This window comes from Giraffa tippelskirchi, chromosome 4 (assembly GCF_054371585.1).
Source record: "Giraffa tippelskirchi isolate mGirTip1 chromosome 4, T2T-mGirTip1v1.2.pri, whole genome shotgun sequence".
NCBI classification, from domain to species: Eukaryota; Metazoa; Chordata; class Mammalia; order Artiodactyla; family Giraffidae; genus Giraffa; species Giraffa tippelskirchi.
The window spans coordinates 150,550,210-150,567,676 of NC_137278.1; the positions used below are offsets into that span (position 1 = coordinate 150,550,210).

The 17,467-nt window shown below is 43.4% G+C and overlaps 1 protein-coding gene and 1 long non-coding RNA gene across 2 annotated transcripts in view; one reads left to right on the forward strand and one right to left on the reverse strand.

Annotated features, from left to right (window-relative positions):
* The window catches only part of PPM1H (protein phosphatase, Mg2+/Mn2+ dependent 1H), a 301,134-nt gene that overhangs the window by 281,491 nt on the left and 2,176 nt on the right, over positions 1 to 17,467 (forward strand). The window lies entirely within an intron of this gene.
* Positions 3,978 to 13,096, reverse strand: LOC145545150 (uncharacterized). The gene is made up of 3 exons (XR_014081909.1): positions 11,959 to 13,096; positions 11,257 to 11,304; positions 3,978 to 4,334 (listed from the first exon to the last, which is right to left on the reverse strand). It is a non-coding gene; the product is annotated as an uncharacterized LOC145545150 (long non-coding RNA).

Sequence of the window (17,467 nt, forward strand, 5' to 3'; positions counted from 1 at the left end):
GAAATATCAATAACCTCAGATATGCGGATGATACCACCCTTATGGCAGAAAGTGAAGAACTAAAGAGCCTCTTGATGAAGGTGAAAGAGGAGAGTGAAAAAGTTGGCTTAAAGCTCAACGTTCAGAAAACTAAGGTCATGGCATCTGGTCCCATCACTTCGTGGGAAATAGATGGGGAAACAGTGGAAACAGTGTCAGACTTTATTTTTTGGGGCTCCAAAATCACTGCTCATGGTGATTGCAGCCATGAAATTAAAAGACGCTTACTCCTTAGAAGGAAGGTTATGGCCAACCTAGATAGCATATTTAAAAGCAGAGACATTACTTTGCCAACAAAAGTCCGTCTAGTCAAGGCTATGGTTTTTCCAGTGGTCATGTATGGATGTGAGAGTTGGACGGTGAAGAAAGCTGAGCGCCGCAGAATTGATGCTTTTGAACTGTGGTGTTGGAGAAGACTCTTGAGAGTCCCTTGGACTGCAAGGAGATCCAATCAATCCATCCTAAAGGAGATCAATCCTGGGTGTTCATTGGAAGGTCTGATGTTGAAGCTGAAACTCCAATACTTTGGCCACCTCATGCAAAGTGTTGACTCATTGGAAAAGACCCTAATGCTGGGTAGGATTGGGGGCGGGAGGAGAAGGGGACGACAGAGGATGAGATGGTTGGATGGCATCACTGACTCGATGGACATGGGTTTGGGTAGACTCTGAGAGTTGGTGATGGACAGAGAGGCCTGGCGTGCTGCAATTCATGGGGTGGCAAAGAGTCGGACACGACTGAGCGACTGAACTGAACTGAACCATAGAGAAAGGTAGTATTTCTCAGAGGAAGACCTAGAAGGTCGAGATGTACTACTGGACTAGTTCTGCCCATATTACTTACACAAACATGTACAAAAGAGTTCTTGTAACTTTAGGGTTCTAAGGAACCACAAGAATGGTGCTGTCTACTAGAGGACTGTGTGTCCTTTTCCTGCGTACAGGCTATTAGTAAACAACTGTCCTAATTAAAAAATTTAGTTTTGTGATCCTTATTTCAACAACAGCATCTAGATTAAGAATGAAAAAGCAGAATAAACCCATGAAAAGTAATGAAAGGAAAAATTCAAGATAACAGAAGAACAAATATACAATAAAAAAATAAACGACAAAGCCAAAATTTGTTTCTTTAAAACAACTAACACATTAGGGAAATGCAAATCAAACCACAGTGACATACTACTTCATATCCATTAGGCTGGCTATTTAAAAACAAACAAAGAGAAAATAACAAGTATTGGTGAGAATCTGGAGAAATGGAAACTTCCTGTGCATTACTAGTGAGATTGTAAAATGGTACAGCTTCTGTGGACAACAGTATGGATGCCTCAAAAAATTAAACATACAGTTATATCTACCAATTCCACCTCTCAGTATATCCCCCTAAAAAACGAAAGCAGGGAGTCAAGCAGATACTTGTACACCCATGTTCATAGCAGCATTATTCACAGTAACAAAAAGGTGGAAGCTACTCAAGTGTCCATCGACAAATGAATGAGATAAACAAATTGTGGTTATATAATACAATGGACTATTCATCAGTCTTAAAAAGGAATGAAATTTTCACACATATTACAGAATGGGTGGATATTATGCTCAGTGAAATAAGCCAGTCACAGACAGACAAATATTGTATGACTCCACTTACATAAGGTACCTAGAGACAGATACATGTCAAATGTCTCAAATACATAGAGACAGAAAGTAAAATGGCTGTTGCTGGTTGCCAGGGGTTAAGGGAGTGGAGATGGGGAGTTGGTGTTTAACAGTTATAGTGTTTCTTTTGAGAACAGGAAAAAGTTCTGGAGATAAATGGTGGTGGTGTAAAATGTGAATGTACTTAATGCCACAGAACTACACACTTTAAAGTGGTAAAAATGTTAATTTTTATGTTATGTATATTTTACCACAAAACATAATTTCTCAGAAAAAAGAAAAAAAAAAAAAACACCAAAACTTTAACAGGGACTTCCCTTGTGGTTCAGCAGTTAAGACTGCACTTCTAGTTCAGGGGGCGTGGGTTTGATCCCGTCAGGGAACTGAGATCCCACATGCTGCATAGTGTGGCAAAAGGAAAAAGAGGAAAACTAACAAAGTAGATAAATTTCCCATAAAACTAATAAAAAATGAGGGGGCTGGCAAATAAATAATCTTAATAATAGAAAAAAGTAATAATTCAGATGTTTGTGTGCGTGCTCGGTCATAGTTGTACTAGAGAAGGATTTCTTAAACAAGACACAGAAAGCACAAACAAGGTAAGATTGATATCCTTGACTATATTAAAATTACCAACTTTTGTTCTTCAAAAGGCAACATAAAAGGAATAAAATGACAAGGCAGGAACTGGGAGAAGATCCTTGCAACTTATATAACCAAAGAGAGATTCATACCCATAAAATATAATGAACTCTCACAGATCAATAAGGACAACACAAATAACCCAGTAAAAATGAGCAAGAACTAGTCATCACACAGAAGAAAATTAATGGCCAATAAATATATGAAAAACACTTCAATAGAGGAGTAGAAATAATTAAAAACACGGAGAACAAATGCAAATGGATTTGTGAATTTGTACATAGACCCTGAGGACAGCTGGGCATATGCATATCCTATAAACCAGAAGCTCCACTCCTAAGTCTGTACCCTGGAGCAGTGGTTCTTAAAGTGTAGTCTTTGGGCCACATGGCATCAACATCATCTGAGAACTTGTTAGAAATACAAAATTTCAGGCTCAAACCCAGATCTAGCAAATAAAACTCCAATGGTAGGACCTAGGTATCTGTGTTTTAACAAACAACCCAGGTTTGTTTGTTTTTTTTTTCCTGGTGCTGGTATAATTCAATTCATACAAAAAGCTATCCATACAGTTGTTTTTATGATAAAATTTGAAAGCAGCTTGCATAGCCAACCAGAGGATAGATAAACAAAGAACAGAATAATTCACAGCCCCCAGATGTGAATGAACCAAAGCTGTGATCTTTAACAGGGAAGAATCTCAAAGACACAATGTTGAATTTAATAACCCAGTCATACAAGAATTCACATATTATGATTATATTTAAATGAAGTAGAAAATAAATCACTTAGGGATGCAGATATTAAAATTACAAAGAGCATTAACACAAAATTCAGTTAATGGTTACCTTGGGAAGAGAAGTGGCAGAGGGAGATACGTGCCTGAGGAGGAGTCCGCAGAGAGCTTCTGAAATATTTACTGATAATGTTTTGTTTCTCTAGCTACATGGCAGGTACATGACTGCTCATGTTATTTGTAAACTCTTCATTTGCTATATACATTTGTTTGTATGCCAGCTGTGAGAGGTAGCATAGTCCAATGGTTAATAGTATGAATCTAGTCATTTAACCTGAGGTTAAATCCTGGTTCTGCGCCTCCTAGACTTTGTGACCTTGAGGAAGTTTCTTAACTTCTCCATGTCTCAGATTCTTCATCTGTAAAATGGAAGTTCCAGTAGTCCTAACCTAAAGCTTGCTCGTATGCTAAGTCGCTTCAGTTGTGTCCAACTCTTTGCGACCCTATGGACTGTGGCCCGCCAGGCACCTCTGTCCATGGGATTCTCCAGGCGACAATACTGGAGTGGGTTGCCATTTCCTCCTCCAGAGGACTTTCCTAACCCAGGGATCAAACCCAAGTCTCTTACATCTCCTGTATTGGCAAGCGGGTTCTTTACCACTAGCGCCAGCTGGGAGGCCCTGACCTAATGCTTGTATTAATATATAAAGTGAATTGCCTGGTATATAATAAGCAGTACTGGGTATTTGTTGTTATTATTCTATATTTGTTGCTATTTTTATGTTTCATATATTTCACAACAACAACAACAAACTCCTTCAGGAAAAAAAGTAAAGCTAGATATTCTCTCTCTCTTTCTAAGAGTTGTTTGGTATAATTTTTCCCAGGTGGAAAGGAATTGATGGTACAGGAAGTAAGATTATTTTATTTGAATTTGAATACATTTTCTTCCTGTTGAGCTTTTAATCTGTATCCTACTTGTTAGCAACATTCTCCTGTTGATTTTTCCCTACTGTAATTATTTTTGTGAAGCTTTGCAAAGCCATCTGATAGGTATGAGTCAAAAGGAACCCAGTATTTTTTAAAATCTCTCCAAGCTGGGTTGGTTTTGCTTACCAGCTACTATTTCCATGGCAACAAATCTGCCCTCCAGGGAGTGGTACCTGTGGGCAGTGCTGTCACTGGGCAGGTGCATGCCAGGTCAGAGCCAGTTCCTAGCTTCATGAGCTCTGTTACCTACAGAGCAGGGCTTACACAGATCTCTGTGGAACAAAAGGGCAGGAGAGAAAAAGCCTGTGAATTTGCCTTTCAGGGAAAATGGCAAACCAACACCTAAGAAAGAATTCTGTATCAGATAGAGGAATAGGTGAAAGAAAAAGTTATAAGATGGGCGCGGTTTTATTGCTAAGAGATGGAATACCTGGCTGGAGATCAGAAAAACTCTGGTTGGTTTTTGAAATCTTAAAACCGTGAGACCTTATGGGGGAGGGTGTCTTCTTTGCCAAATAATTCCCATTCATTCGATTGGAAAATATTGAAGATCTATTTTGTAAGCCATGGCCTGCTAGACACTGGAGAAGAATTTGTAAAGAAAATAGATCTCTTGGAGTTTAAAGTTTAGAGGTTACAAAAGCATAAGGTACAATATGGATGATTAGAGGGACGGCACAGGGACAGGCAAGAAAGCTTCTCACTAGGAGGGATGTCTGAACTTAAATGTGAGGAGTAACAGAGAATGTGCCAGGCCATGCAGGCTGGGGTGACTTTGGGGAGGGAGGACAGGGTGATTTTCAATGAACCCAACAGTCAGTATGACTGCCTGGGCTTAGTGTGGGGTGATGTCTGTGTGAGAGGTGGATGGTGCAGCTCATGTCAGACCTCAAGCACTCACGAGATAAATGAATGTGAAGATTACGGGAAGGAAGACAGTCTGTGATAACGAAATGGAATCTGTGTAACTTGTTCATTCTAATCCATAATCAGAAAACATTCTGGCCAGTCTGATGGTGAAAACAGGACGTGTGCATTGCTGCTCTACCCCTCTGTGCTCCTTAGTAATTTAAGCCATATTGGGAAATCATACCATCTTATTTTATTTCAAACTCACGACTTAGGCATTAGGTAAAATGATGTTGGTCCTTCTGTGTGTGATGTACTTGCATGGAACTGTGTGCTTTGGAAGGAGGGCACCATGTTCACCTGGAGGCTTAGGGTGTCTCATTGGGAGGCCCGTGGAGAGCTCAGTCCAAAAGCCATGGTGGTGGGTTTCCTGACGGTGCCCTCCTGACTGGGACCTGTTCCATCTTTTCATGCAAAAGAGAAATAGGATTGGAAGTTGTCCTGGTAAGTTTTAGCCTAAGTCGTGATTTCTGTGATGAAGACAGACCTGCTATCATTGCCTTCCCATGGCTCTAGCTGTTCCTCAGCCAAAAGGATTCATTTCTCCCCAGATGTAGCCCAGGACCACAGATCTGCCCGTGTAATCATGTGAGTAGTTGGAATGGAGGGTTCCTGGGTCCACACCCGAGGAAGCTCACCATGCCGGCCAATCGTTTGATAGAAAATGAGAAAGGGAAATGCACCCCCAGGGTGGGCCGCCTGAGAAAGGAGGGGCAACAAAGCAACAGAACAACAGTGTTTCTTCATTTGACATTTTTTTTGGGGGGGGGGTTCATTTGACATTTTGAATAGACCTGTTTCATTTTGAGTTTTGCTGTGTTTGCCCAGTTTGTCTAGAAATTCAGCAGGTCAGAAGGAGGCAGGGCATTGGCCCTGTGACAGGAAGGGCTTTTAGGTTTTGCCATTTGATGATATAGCTTTTGTCTGTGTTATGTGTAGGTTTTTTCTTTCTCTTCTCTTTGTGACAGCCATTCTTGACAAACTGCCAGCATTGTTTTCCTCTGATGACATCCTTTATAATAAAAAATTTAAAATAGCATCTCTCCTTCTAGGGTGCATTGTGAGGGAAAAGGTTATTAAGGGAAAGATATGTTTGCAAAGTTCTAACCCTGGCACTGTCTTCTCTGGCAGCTGCTAAGTCACTTCAGTCGTGTCTGACTCTGTGCGACCCCATAGACAGCAGCCCACCAGGCTCCCTCATCCCTGGGATTCTCCAGGCAAGAATACTGGAGTGGGTTGCCATTTCCTTCTCCAATGCATGAAAGTGAAAAGTGAAAGTGAAGTCGCTCAGTCGTGTCCGACTCTCAGCGACCCCATGGACTGCAGCCTACTAGGCTCCTCCATCCCTGGGATTTTGCAAGCAAGAGTACTGGAGTGAGCTGCCATTGCCTTCTCCAGGTAGGGTAAAAATGAGCTGTATGACCTTCCTGACCCCAGTGTATCTTATTAAGTCCTTTGGTTGTTTTGAACTATCTTAACAAAGGAAGCAGAAAATTAAAAGGAAGCTTTGTGAACAAGCCACAATATGAGTGCAGTGGCTCTTTTTCTTTTTAGTGGGTTATGCCCTGAAGTGAAGCAGAGCTGGCGTTTCTGTGCATCATTTGTAGAGTCATGGAATGAACTGTTGATAAGAAATATACCCAGTCCACATTCTCAGGTGGAGTGGTTGGAATTCATGGAGGCTGGGCTACACAACTTGTCCCTGTCTATACTAATTCTGGTAAGATTCTCATATGAGGCCTAAACATCCTGCAAACTTTGGAAAGGGTGCTCTGAGAAAGGCCGAAAGGATTTTCTTAAGCAAAATATCCCTCTGTAAGGCTGGGGGTATAGTGGTGGGTCTCCTGGAAAGAATATTAAAAATGGAGGCAAGTATGTAAACACACAAAGAAGATGCTTAGTAATCTGCTAGAAAGGAATAAAAATTGTCAAAATTGCTAAAGGAGAAAGGTGTAGGCAAAGCTGAGTGGACTTAGGGCCAAAGAACAGTTAATCACACAAGAAAACATGGCATGAATTCACATTCCAAATGCCCAGGTAAGACTTGGCAAGGGTTTTTTTTTTTTCCCCCAGTCCTTCATTTCCCAAAATCTCTTTGTGGAAACCTCATCGTGGTGACTTGGATCTAATGACCATCAGCCCCCTGCCATGACATTTGAGAGGCTTATTAAGGGGTACTAAATCTGTAAATACCAACATGCTATAAATTCCATACAACATCTCCCTAATGAGAGAAGACGCTTTCTTGATGGTCACACCTTAAGTGTTCTTCATCTCCATGCTCGCCTCAGCTCAGTAAACTGTGTGCCTTGATAAGGAAGAGATTAATCAGTGGAAAGTTAAGACTGAAACACCCACCAACACTGACACCAGAACACTAGTGCAGGTACTACATACCTGGATAATGTGAAACCTACTTTGGCAAAAGACAAAGGTCCTTCTGATGAAATCTTTCTGTGAGTTGCCTGAGCTTTTCCTAGTGCCATTTCGTTTTGAAGAACTATGCCTCAGGATTTGCCTAGTGGTAGAGTGGATAAACACCTGGCGTAACAGGCAGGTTTGGCCTCAGAGTACAGAACGAAGCAGGGCAAAGGCTAATAGAGTTTTGCCAAGAGAACGCACTGACAGAGCAGACACCCTCTTCCAACAACACAAGAGAAGACTCTACATGTGGACATCACCAGATGGTCAACACCAAAATCAGATTGATTCTATTCTTTGCAGCCAAAGATGGAGAAGCTCTATACAGTCAGCAAGAACAAGACCAGGAGCAGACTGTGGCTCAGATCATGAACTCCTTATTGCCAAATTCAGACTTAAATTGAAGAAAGTAGGGAAAACCACTAGACCATTCAGGTATGACCTCAATCAAATCCCTTATGAGTATACAGTAGAAGTGACAAATAGATTTAAGGGACTAGATCTGATAGAGTGCCTGATGAACTATGAACAGAGGTTTGTGACATTGTACAGGAGACAGGGATCAAGACCATCCCCATGGAAAAGAAATGCAAAAAATGCAAAAAAGCAAAATGGCTGTCTGAGGAGGCCTTACAGATAGCTAGGAAGAGAAGAGAAGTGAAAAGCAAAGGAGAAAGGGAAAGATATTCCCATCTGAATGCAGAGTTCCAAAGAATAGCAAGGAGAGATAAGAAAGCCTTCCTCAGGGATCAATGCAAAGAAATAGAGGAAAACAACAGATTGGGAAAGACTAGAGATCTCGTCAAGAAAATTAGAGATACCAAGGGAACATTTCATGCAAAGATGGGCTCAATAAAGGACAGAAATGGTGTGGACCTGACAGAAGCAGAAGATATTAAGAGGAGGTGGCAAGAATACACAGAGGAACTGTACAAAAAACATCTTCACGACCCAGATAATCACAACGGTGTGATCACTCACCTAGAGCCAGACATCCTGGAATGTGAAGTCAAGTGGGCCTTAGAAAGCATCACTACGAACAAAGCTAGTGGAGGTGATGGAATTCCAGTTGAGCTATTTCAAATCCTAAAAGATGATGCTGTGAAAGTGCTGCATTTGATAGGCCAGCAAATTTGGAAAACTCAGCAGTGGCCACAGGACTGGAAAAGGTCAGTTTTCATCCCAATCCCAAAGAAAGGCAATGCCAAAGAATGCTCAAACTACTGCACAACTGCACTCATCTCACACGCTAGTAAAGTAATGCTCAAGATTCTCCAAGCCAGGCTTCAGCAATACGTGAACCGTGAACTTCCAGATGTTCAAGCTGGTTTTAGAAAAGGCAGAGGAACCAGAGATCAAATTGCCAATATCCGCTGGATCATCGAAAAAGCAAGAGAGTTCCAGAAAAACATCTATTTCTGTTTGATTGACTATGCCAAAGCCTTTGACTGTGCGGATCACAATAAACTGTGGAAAATTCTGAAAGAGATGGGAATACCAGACCATCTGACCTGTTTCTTGAGAAACCTGTATGCAGGTCAGGAAGCAAGTTAGAACTGGACATGGAACAACAGACTGGTTCCAAATAGGAAAAGGAGTACGTCAAGGCTGTACATTGTCACCCTGCTTATTTAACTTATATGCAGAGTACATCATGAGAAACGCTGGGCTGGAAGAAACACAAGCTGGAATCAAGATTGCCAGGAGAAATATCAATAACCTCAGATATGCAGATGACACCACCCTTATGGCAGAAAGTGAAGAAGAACTAAAGAGCCTTTTGATGAAAGTGAAAGAGGAGAGTGAAAAAGTTGGCTTAAAGCTCAACATTCAGAAAACTAAGATCATGGCATCTGGTCCCATCACTTCATGTGAAATAGATGGGGAAACAGTGGAAACAGTGTCAGACTTTATTTTGGGGGGGGCTCCAAAATCACTGCTGATGGTGATTGCAGCCATGAAATTAAAAGACGCTTACTCCTTGGAAGGAAGGTTATGGCCAACCTAGATAGCATATTTAAAAGCAGAGACATTACTTTGCCAACAAAGGTCCGTCTAGTCAAGGCTATGGTTTTTCCAGTGGTCATGTATGGATGTGAGAGTTGGGTGGTGAAGAAAGCTGAGTGCCACAGAATTGATGCTTTTGAACTATGGTGTTGGAGAAGACTCTTGAGAGTCCCTTGGACTGCAAGGAGATCCAATCAATCCATCCTAAAGGAGATCAGTCCTGGATGTTCATTGGAAGGACTGATGTTGAAGCTGAAACTCCAATACTTTGGCCACCTCACGTGAAGAGTTGATTCATTGGAAAAGACCTTAATGCTGGGAAGGACTGGGGGTGGGAGGAGAAGGGGACGACAGAGGATGAGATGGTTGGATGGCATCACTGACTCAATGGACATAGTTTTGGGTAAACTCCGGGAGATGGTGATGGACAGGGAGGCCTGGCGTGCTGCAATTCATGGGGTTGCAAAGAGTCAGACACGATTGAGCGGCTGAACTGAGAGTGGATAAGAATCTGCCTGCCAATGCAGGGGACATGGGTTCAACCCCTGGTCCGGGAAGATTCCACATGCCACAGATCAACTAAGCCTGTGGTGCCACAACTCCGCAACAAAAGAAGCCACCGCAATGAGAAGCCCATACATTGCAACTAGAGTAGTCCCGCTCGCTGCACTGGAGAAAGCCTATGTGCAGCAGTGAAGACCCAGCACAGCTAAAAATTAAAATTTTTTTCAAAAAAAGAAAAACTATGCCTCAAATGTGAAAAGGAAGAGTTCCCCTTTATTCGCTCCATCCCTGGCCCCACCCTTATAGCAGTTACAGGTTTTAAGAACAAATTGGTGAGTATTTGATCTCGTGTTGACGACTAGAGAAAATCTGCATTTTTGCTTTGTTTTCAATGTTGAGCTTATTCAGATCTGGGAACGTGGATGTCAGCCCACCATTCTGCCCTTGACAGTCTCTGAACCGCCCACTGCTGGGTCCATCTCTTCTTCCTCGGTGCTATTGATGTGGCCATTGATGCAGAACTGTGTGGACACTTAGTTGGAACATCAGGTCATTTTAAATGGCTTGCCAGAGACAATGGAGAAGAAAATGGTCTGCTATGCCCCTTCCTACTGATATGTTGCTATGTGGAATTTAAACTAAAATAAACACGCACCACCTTGAGAAAACCAGGGAAGCCAGTGCCAGGGGCACAGAAGTGGACGAGGCCTGGTGGCTGTTCTCACCCTCTCTGGCGGGGGTGGTGAGCTCTCCCCAGTCCATGGCCTTGGACCTGGTGACACACAGACCCACAGGGGACAAAGTGACAGTGTTGTGGGCACGGCTGTCCCTGTTCCCACATCTTAGGGTCCTCTGCCTGAATGCAGTCCCTGTGCACTGGGCAGAGGACAGAAGCCGGTGTGAGCACCTTTGGGGGGTTCAGAGCCAGACCGGGGCACACATGGCTTGGCTCCCAGCAGTAAGCCTGAGATGGGCCTCCTCCCAGGGCCAGTTGCCTGGTTCTAAGCACAACAAAGAGCCCCTCTAGGTCATCCCCCACCTACCCGGTCACGATAGATCCCTGCCAACTAATGTTCCCAAGCTTGGGAGGGCTTTTCCACCTCTTCAATCTCAGGGGCCTGCTCAGCAGGCAGAGAGGCCTTCTCCTCCTATTCCCATCCCACCCGGTTACTGCTGAGCCACAGTAGATGGGAGGCTGCCTTTTATATGCAAATATTTGGAAGCCATTAATTCCCAGGTTCCTGCCTCCCTCTTGTAAGACCCTGTCTGTACCATCCAAATGGCAAAGAGATGTTCCTCCCAAGAACTGTTGGCTTTTGCAGGGGTACAGCTTGAGGCCTGGCATGGACTTACTTTTGACACTCCGCTGCTGATTCAGATGTGGTCTTGTGGGAACAGATTCTACAAAAGATGCAAAACTCTTGGTGAGGAGAGGCATTTTGTGTCTAATGAGGAAAATAGTTTAGGAAGGATCTTGTTTATCTCTACAGGACCTTTGAGGTCTGCACTAGCATTATTCCAGATGCACAAGTCAAAAAGAGGGGCTCTGAGAAGCTAAGGAGTTTCTTCAGAGCCCCACCTCCGCCCGCCATGTGGGCAGTGCTACACCCAGGCTAGGACCCCAGGCAGCCCAGCCTCCCACAAAGATCCCTTCATCTGCCCCACCCAAGAGGTGAGAGAACTAAGTGCCTGGAGATGGCAAGGTGGATGGAGGATTTATTGTCCGGCTTCCCCCTTCACTGCCCCCACGCCCCCCCACCCCCACTTTAGCATCAGTGGTTGTGAGAAGACCCTCTGGCTTTCAGCGGTCCTTCAGCTCTTCTTCCTTCTTGGCTTTTCTTCCCTCCCCTGCTGTCCCTGCTCTGACCTGAGGAAACCTCTGCGTCAGACCCTGTGCGGTGGCCAAGTCAGGGCCCCCTCCCCTCCCCTCCCCAACACCCCCCACCTGCCTCCCCCTACCCCGCAACGCCCTGGCAGCCATCTCTTTCAGCAGAACCCGGCCGATCGATACAGAAAGTGTTGGCCAGAGAAGAGAAATGCTCTCCAAGTACACACCTTGTCTCCTTGAGAGACTCTTGGTTCAGAGGGCTGAGTGCTCCAGCTCCTCCCGCACTGCTTCCCCGATGCGATCTGACCTTCTGATTGCATCTGACCTAGGTCTTGGCCCTGCTGCCACCCCACATCCAGCTCCCGGAATCACAGGCTCCTCAGTGGCCTCACCCCGTCCTGGCTGAGGTGTACTGGAATCCTCATCCCTTCTACGGTCTTCAGCTGCACCGTGTTCTCCTCTGCAGCTCTCTTGTATATTGTGCTGATATTTCGTGTTTTGACTTCAGATTTTCTCCTGTGGCTCCCTTCACCCCTCACTCTGTGGTGTGTTTGTGCTCAGCCTCAGCAGCAGACTCAGGAGAGCCCTTCTGTCTTACTGCCATGTGACGCATTCTCTTCCTTTGTTACCAAACCAGGCAGCCCGTGTCAGGTAGAAACTGGAGGAGAATGAAATGGGGGAGAAGAGAAGCAGCCCTTTCCCTCCAGAGAAAATGTTTCCTCTTCTCCCTGAGCACCAGTCTTGAGATAAAGCAACCTTATAAGTGAGTTCATGCCTGGGGCAAGATGGTGCTTGAAGGATGCTGGTGAGCTCTGAAGTGTCCCCCAGCCTGGCTGAGATTGGAGCTGGGGCACAAAACCTTTTCCTAACAGCTAGGTGCCTGAGGTTGTGTTGAGTTGATCAGCTTATGAGGAAAGATCCCCACAGGTGGCTTCATTTTTACCTAAACACCATTTGTGACTTTATTTCAGTACTGCATCTCCTGTACATGAAGAAACCCCATTCTAGAGGTTAGCTGCAGTGTCCAGTTATTGCCAACCACACCTGATCAGTGCGCCCTTCAACAGTCCTCGCAGACGGCTCTTTTACCAGGGAGATGTTGCATTCACTAGGGAAGCCTGGCAAAGAGAAGTCGGGTGGAGGACACTGGGCTCCTGGCCACAGTGTTGGAAGAAATGGTCCAAGATGTTCTTCCTAAGCTTCCCGCTCAAGTGGAAACAGCCTTCCTGCAGCACATGGATGATGGCAAGAACCTGATGAAACAGATTCTGTGAGGAGGCGCTGAGTAGGCCTACCACACGGAAGAAGAGTGAGCTTAAGTCTCACACCTCTCCTGGGGCCTGTGGATCCTAACGCAAGAAATTCACCTAAAGTGCGTTCTAGAACTAAAATGTGTTCTAGAACTGGAGGAACCCATAGTGTGCCCCAGTAAAGGCACATTTTAAAATCACCGTAGATAACCTAGGGCACACAGTAAACAACCCTACTGAAGAGAAGCCTCTATCTTACCTTTAAACCTAGCATGAGAAAGGATAACTAGAAAGGATAACAGAGCCTTCCCTCTGTCCTGCCCCCGCCCCCAAAGAAAGCCTAATAGAGCAGGTTGAGAGAAACTTTAAACATTTACAAATAGAACCATAAGGTAAAGAAGAGGTGGATTTGGAAAAGAACCAAATGGAAAATTGCAATGGTGAAAATAGGTAATTGAAATAAAGGAACTCACTGAGTAGACTGGATAGTAAACTGCTCATGTATGGACGTGAGAGTTGGACTATAAAGAAAGCTGAGCGCTGCAGAATCGATGCTTTTGAACTGTGGTGTTGGAGAAGACTCTTGAGAGAGTTCCTTGGACTGCAAGGAGATCCAACCAGTCCATCCTAAAGGAGATCAGTCATGGGTGTTCATTGGAAGGACTGATGTTGAAGCTGAAACTCCAATACTTTGGCCACCTGATGCAAAGAGCTGACTCATTGGAAAAGACCCTGATGCTGGGAAAGATGGGGGGCAGGAGGAGAAGGGGACGACAGAGGATGAGATGGTTGGATGGCATCACCAACTCAATGGACATGGGTTTGGGTAGACTCCGGGAGTTGGTGATGGACAGGGAGGCCTGGCATGCTGCAATTCATGGGGTCTCAAAGAGCTGGACACGACTGAGTCACTGAACTGAAAGTATGAATTAGTGAATTTAAAGATATTACTGGGCTTCCTGGTGGTTCAGTTGGTGATGCAAATTTCTGTATGTATGAATGAATGATGGCAAAAAGAAATTTAAAATAGCAGTTTTTATAATAAGTAGGCTTAATTTGATCTTAGTAAAGGTGAGGTTTTAATTAGCTATCTACCAATAATGAAATACAACTAAAATAATACAAAATTTAGAAGTCCTACGGTGCCTTGTGGCTTTTCTCATCGACGAGTATCTGGGTAAGAAGGTAGCATAGAAAATGACTATGATTTCTTGCCTAAGAGGCTGGGGACAGCACTATAACTGAGGATGACAGAGGGGGAAGTGCCACCTTGGCAGTGAAACTAAGTTAACATTTATTGACTCCTCCTGAAGAGTCTCTTCTGGGATCTACCAAGGAATGTAAAGGCTGTGCCACTTGCCATGGAAGCCCAGACACAACAGGAGAACTTGGGAGTATGCAGTGGTGTAGGAGCCCCGCGCCAACCTACCCTCACCCCTGCCCCAGAAAAAAAAAGGAGAATTCAAGAAGAAAAGGCATGAGGTGTGAAGGATAAAGAAAATGGTCACACGTGTAGTATCTGTGCTAGAGAAAGGTCAAGTGGAATGAGTTTGGAGGAGAATTTTAGGAGGCCAGATTGGGAGGGTATTGGACATACTGGTAAGAGATTAAGGAAGAAAAAGGGAAGAAATTGGGGAAGCAAAAATGGATTTCTCTACAAAGATTTTATCTAAGGGAAAACTGAATGATAAAGAGAAATGCAGGCTCAAAGGAAGTTTCCTTAGCATGGGCAGTAAGCAGTTTTGAGAATAAAACTTTAACTTTCTAGAGTCCTTAATAAATAAAGTCTCTAATAAAACTTTAATTTTCTAGAACCCTTTACCCAGGGTTCCTGGGTAACCATCTTTTCTAGGTGACCTAATGCTGCTTTTTAAAATACAAAAAGCTAATTTTGACCCTTTTTTCAATACCCCAAACCTCCAGCAATAGCAATATCAGGATAGTCTCTTGCCTTTAACTACAGATGGTACCCTTATGTGACTTAAATGAAACAAAGTAGGCACTGTTTTGATTTTAGCTTTTTATTGAAGTGTAGATGATTTACAATATTGCATTAGTTTTAAGTGTACAGCAAAGTGATTCAGTTATACATATATCCACTTTCTTAGATTCTTTTATATATACATATATAAGTTTTAAATACATATATATTTTTTCAGACTCTATTCCATTATAGGTTATTCTAAGATATTGAATATATATAGTTCCTTGTTTATCTATTTTATACAAAGTAGTGTGTATCTGTTAATCTGATGCTTCTAATTTATCCCCTTACCCCTTTTCCCTTCAGTAAGTTTGTTTTCTATGTCTGTGAGTCTGCTTCTGTTTTATAAATAGATTCATTTATGTTATAGTTTTAGATTCTACATATAAGTCACTTAATATTTTTCTTTATCTGCCTGACTTCACTTAGAATGATGTTCCCTAGGTTCATCCATGTTGCCACAATGGCAGTATTTTATTCTTTGCTATGGTGGTCTATTGTATATATTAATATATATACCACATCTTCTATATCCATTCATCTGTTGATGGGCACTTGGGTTATTTCCATGTCTGGGCTATTGTGAGTAGTGCTGCTATGATCATTGGGATGCACGTATCTTTTCCTGATGTTGGCAAAGACTGAAGGCAGGAGGAGAAGGGGACGATGGAGGATGAGATGGTTGGATGGGATCACCAACTCAATGGACATGAGTTTGGATAAACTCCGGGAGTTGGTGATGGACAGGGAGGCCTGGTGTGCTGCGATTCATGGGGTTACAAAGAGTCAGACACGACTGAGCGACTGAACTGAACTGATCATATGGTAGCCCTATTATTTTTTTGAGGAACTGTTGTCCATAGTGGCTACACCAGTTTGCTTTCCCACAAGCACAATGTAGGAGGACTCCCCTTTTTCCACACCCTCTCCAGCATTTATTATTTGTAGACTTTTTGATGGTGGCCAGCTTTCTAAACTTGAAAAGCTAAGGTCTAGACCCTGAGCAATCACCAGGATAACAAACATCACCTGATACTGCTGGTAGCCTTTCCCTGTGAGGTTGTATTCAGACATACAATTTAATATAAAACCAAGAATAACCTGGGGTGAGCCTCTGAGAGCGCCTCTGAACACAGTATATGAATGGCAGTATGTGGATAGGGGGACATTTATTAGGCACTTTAGCCAAAGGCCTCGTTGGAGTCCTTTCTGCTTACTTTCTGACCTCAGCTGGAAGAAGACCCTCAGAGAGGGCCTACTGGTGGCATCTGCCCTCAGGCATAACTTAAGAGCCTTCTACCTCAAAACTAATCATTCTAACAATATGAGCAGAAGAGGGCATATCTCCCACTCACCTACCACCCATTCTCTGGGAGGAAAGTCATTTATTTTGTATTAATATTAAAAAATAGCCTCTCTCTGCCACCTGTAGTATGTGCTACACTTCTCTTCACTACCTGGGCTGAGTAAACTTGAGTCTCAAAGATTCTACAGCCTGGAATCTTAACTATCCTGGGATCATCTGCTACAAACTTTGTTCTTAAGCAATGTAATGATGGGACTAGATGCTGGTCTCTTCTAACATGAGTCAGGTTAATCCATAAAGGCTTCTAACAGAAGAAATACAGGCAGCTTCTGGTGTTCTGAATTCCATAACTAACAGTTCTGAAGGCCAGGCTGAGTGACATTCCAGCAGGGAAAGGCCATAGTAACATCAGGGTGGCCTGCTATTCAAGGTCCATAGGCTGGCTTCCAAGAGGCCTTCCTTACAGAGTGACATTTATTATCCTGGTGATGTACCAGAGTCTGGCTCTTAGTGTCTCAAGTTCAGAAACTGGTTTAATCAACATACAAAGAACAGATTCATTATCAGGGCTGGGCTCACCTTAACCAAGCTTTCATGACTGATCTGCAAACTTCAGAAATGCCAGTTGATGTTTAAATGGAGAAACAGGACTGACATTCTTCAAGTACAAATGTCGAGCTCATTCTTTTTCTGTCAGCAGGCCTACACAGCGAGGCAGATCGTAGTTAGAAGGTTATACAGTGAACATGAAATCAGAATAAAGGTAAACTCTGTGCTCTATGGCAGAGGCTATTTTGGCACATTGTCACTAAATGTGGCCCTACCAGTGGAACTAAATTTCTTTGTTGGCTAAGACTCTCTACCTCAGTCGGTATTTGGACAGACACCTGCCAATGTTTTTTTCTCTTTGTTTTAGGCCTCAAGGCTAACCCAGGCTACATACACCCAAATCACCTCCCACATCAGTCTTTCTCTAGATTTTAATACTTTTCATCCATATATCATAGGCATTATTATTCTTTTAGTTTATGGTTAAATCTCAGTGAGCAATCTTATTTTCAAATTCTTGGGGATCCCTCGCTGTACTTACAATGGTGAACATAAGAGTATGGGATACTGATGAAGGTGGATGAGACAGATGGCCCACACCAAGGTTTCTCTGTCAGGTAGCAATAAAACCTTCCTACTTCTACTAG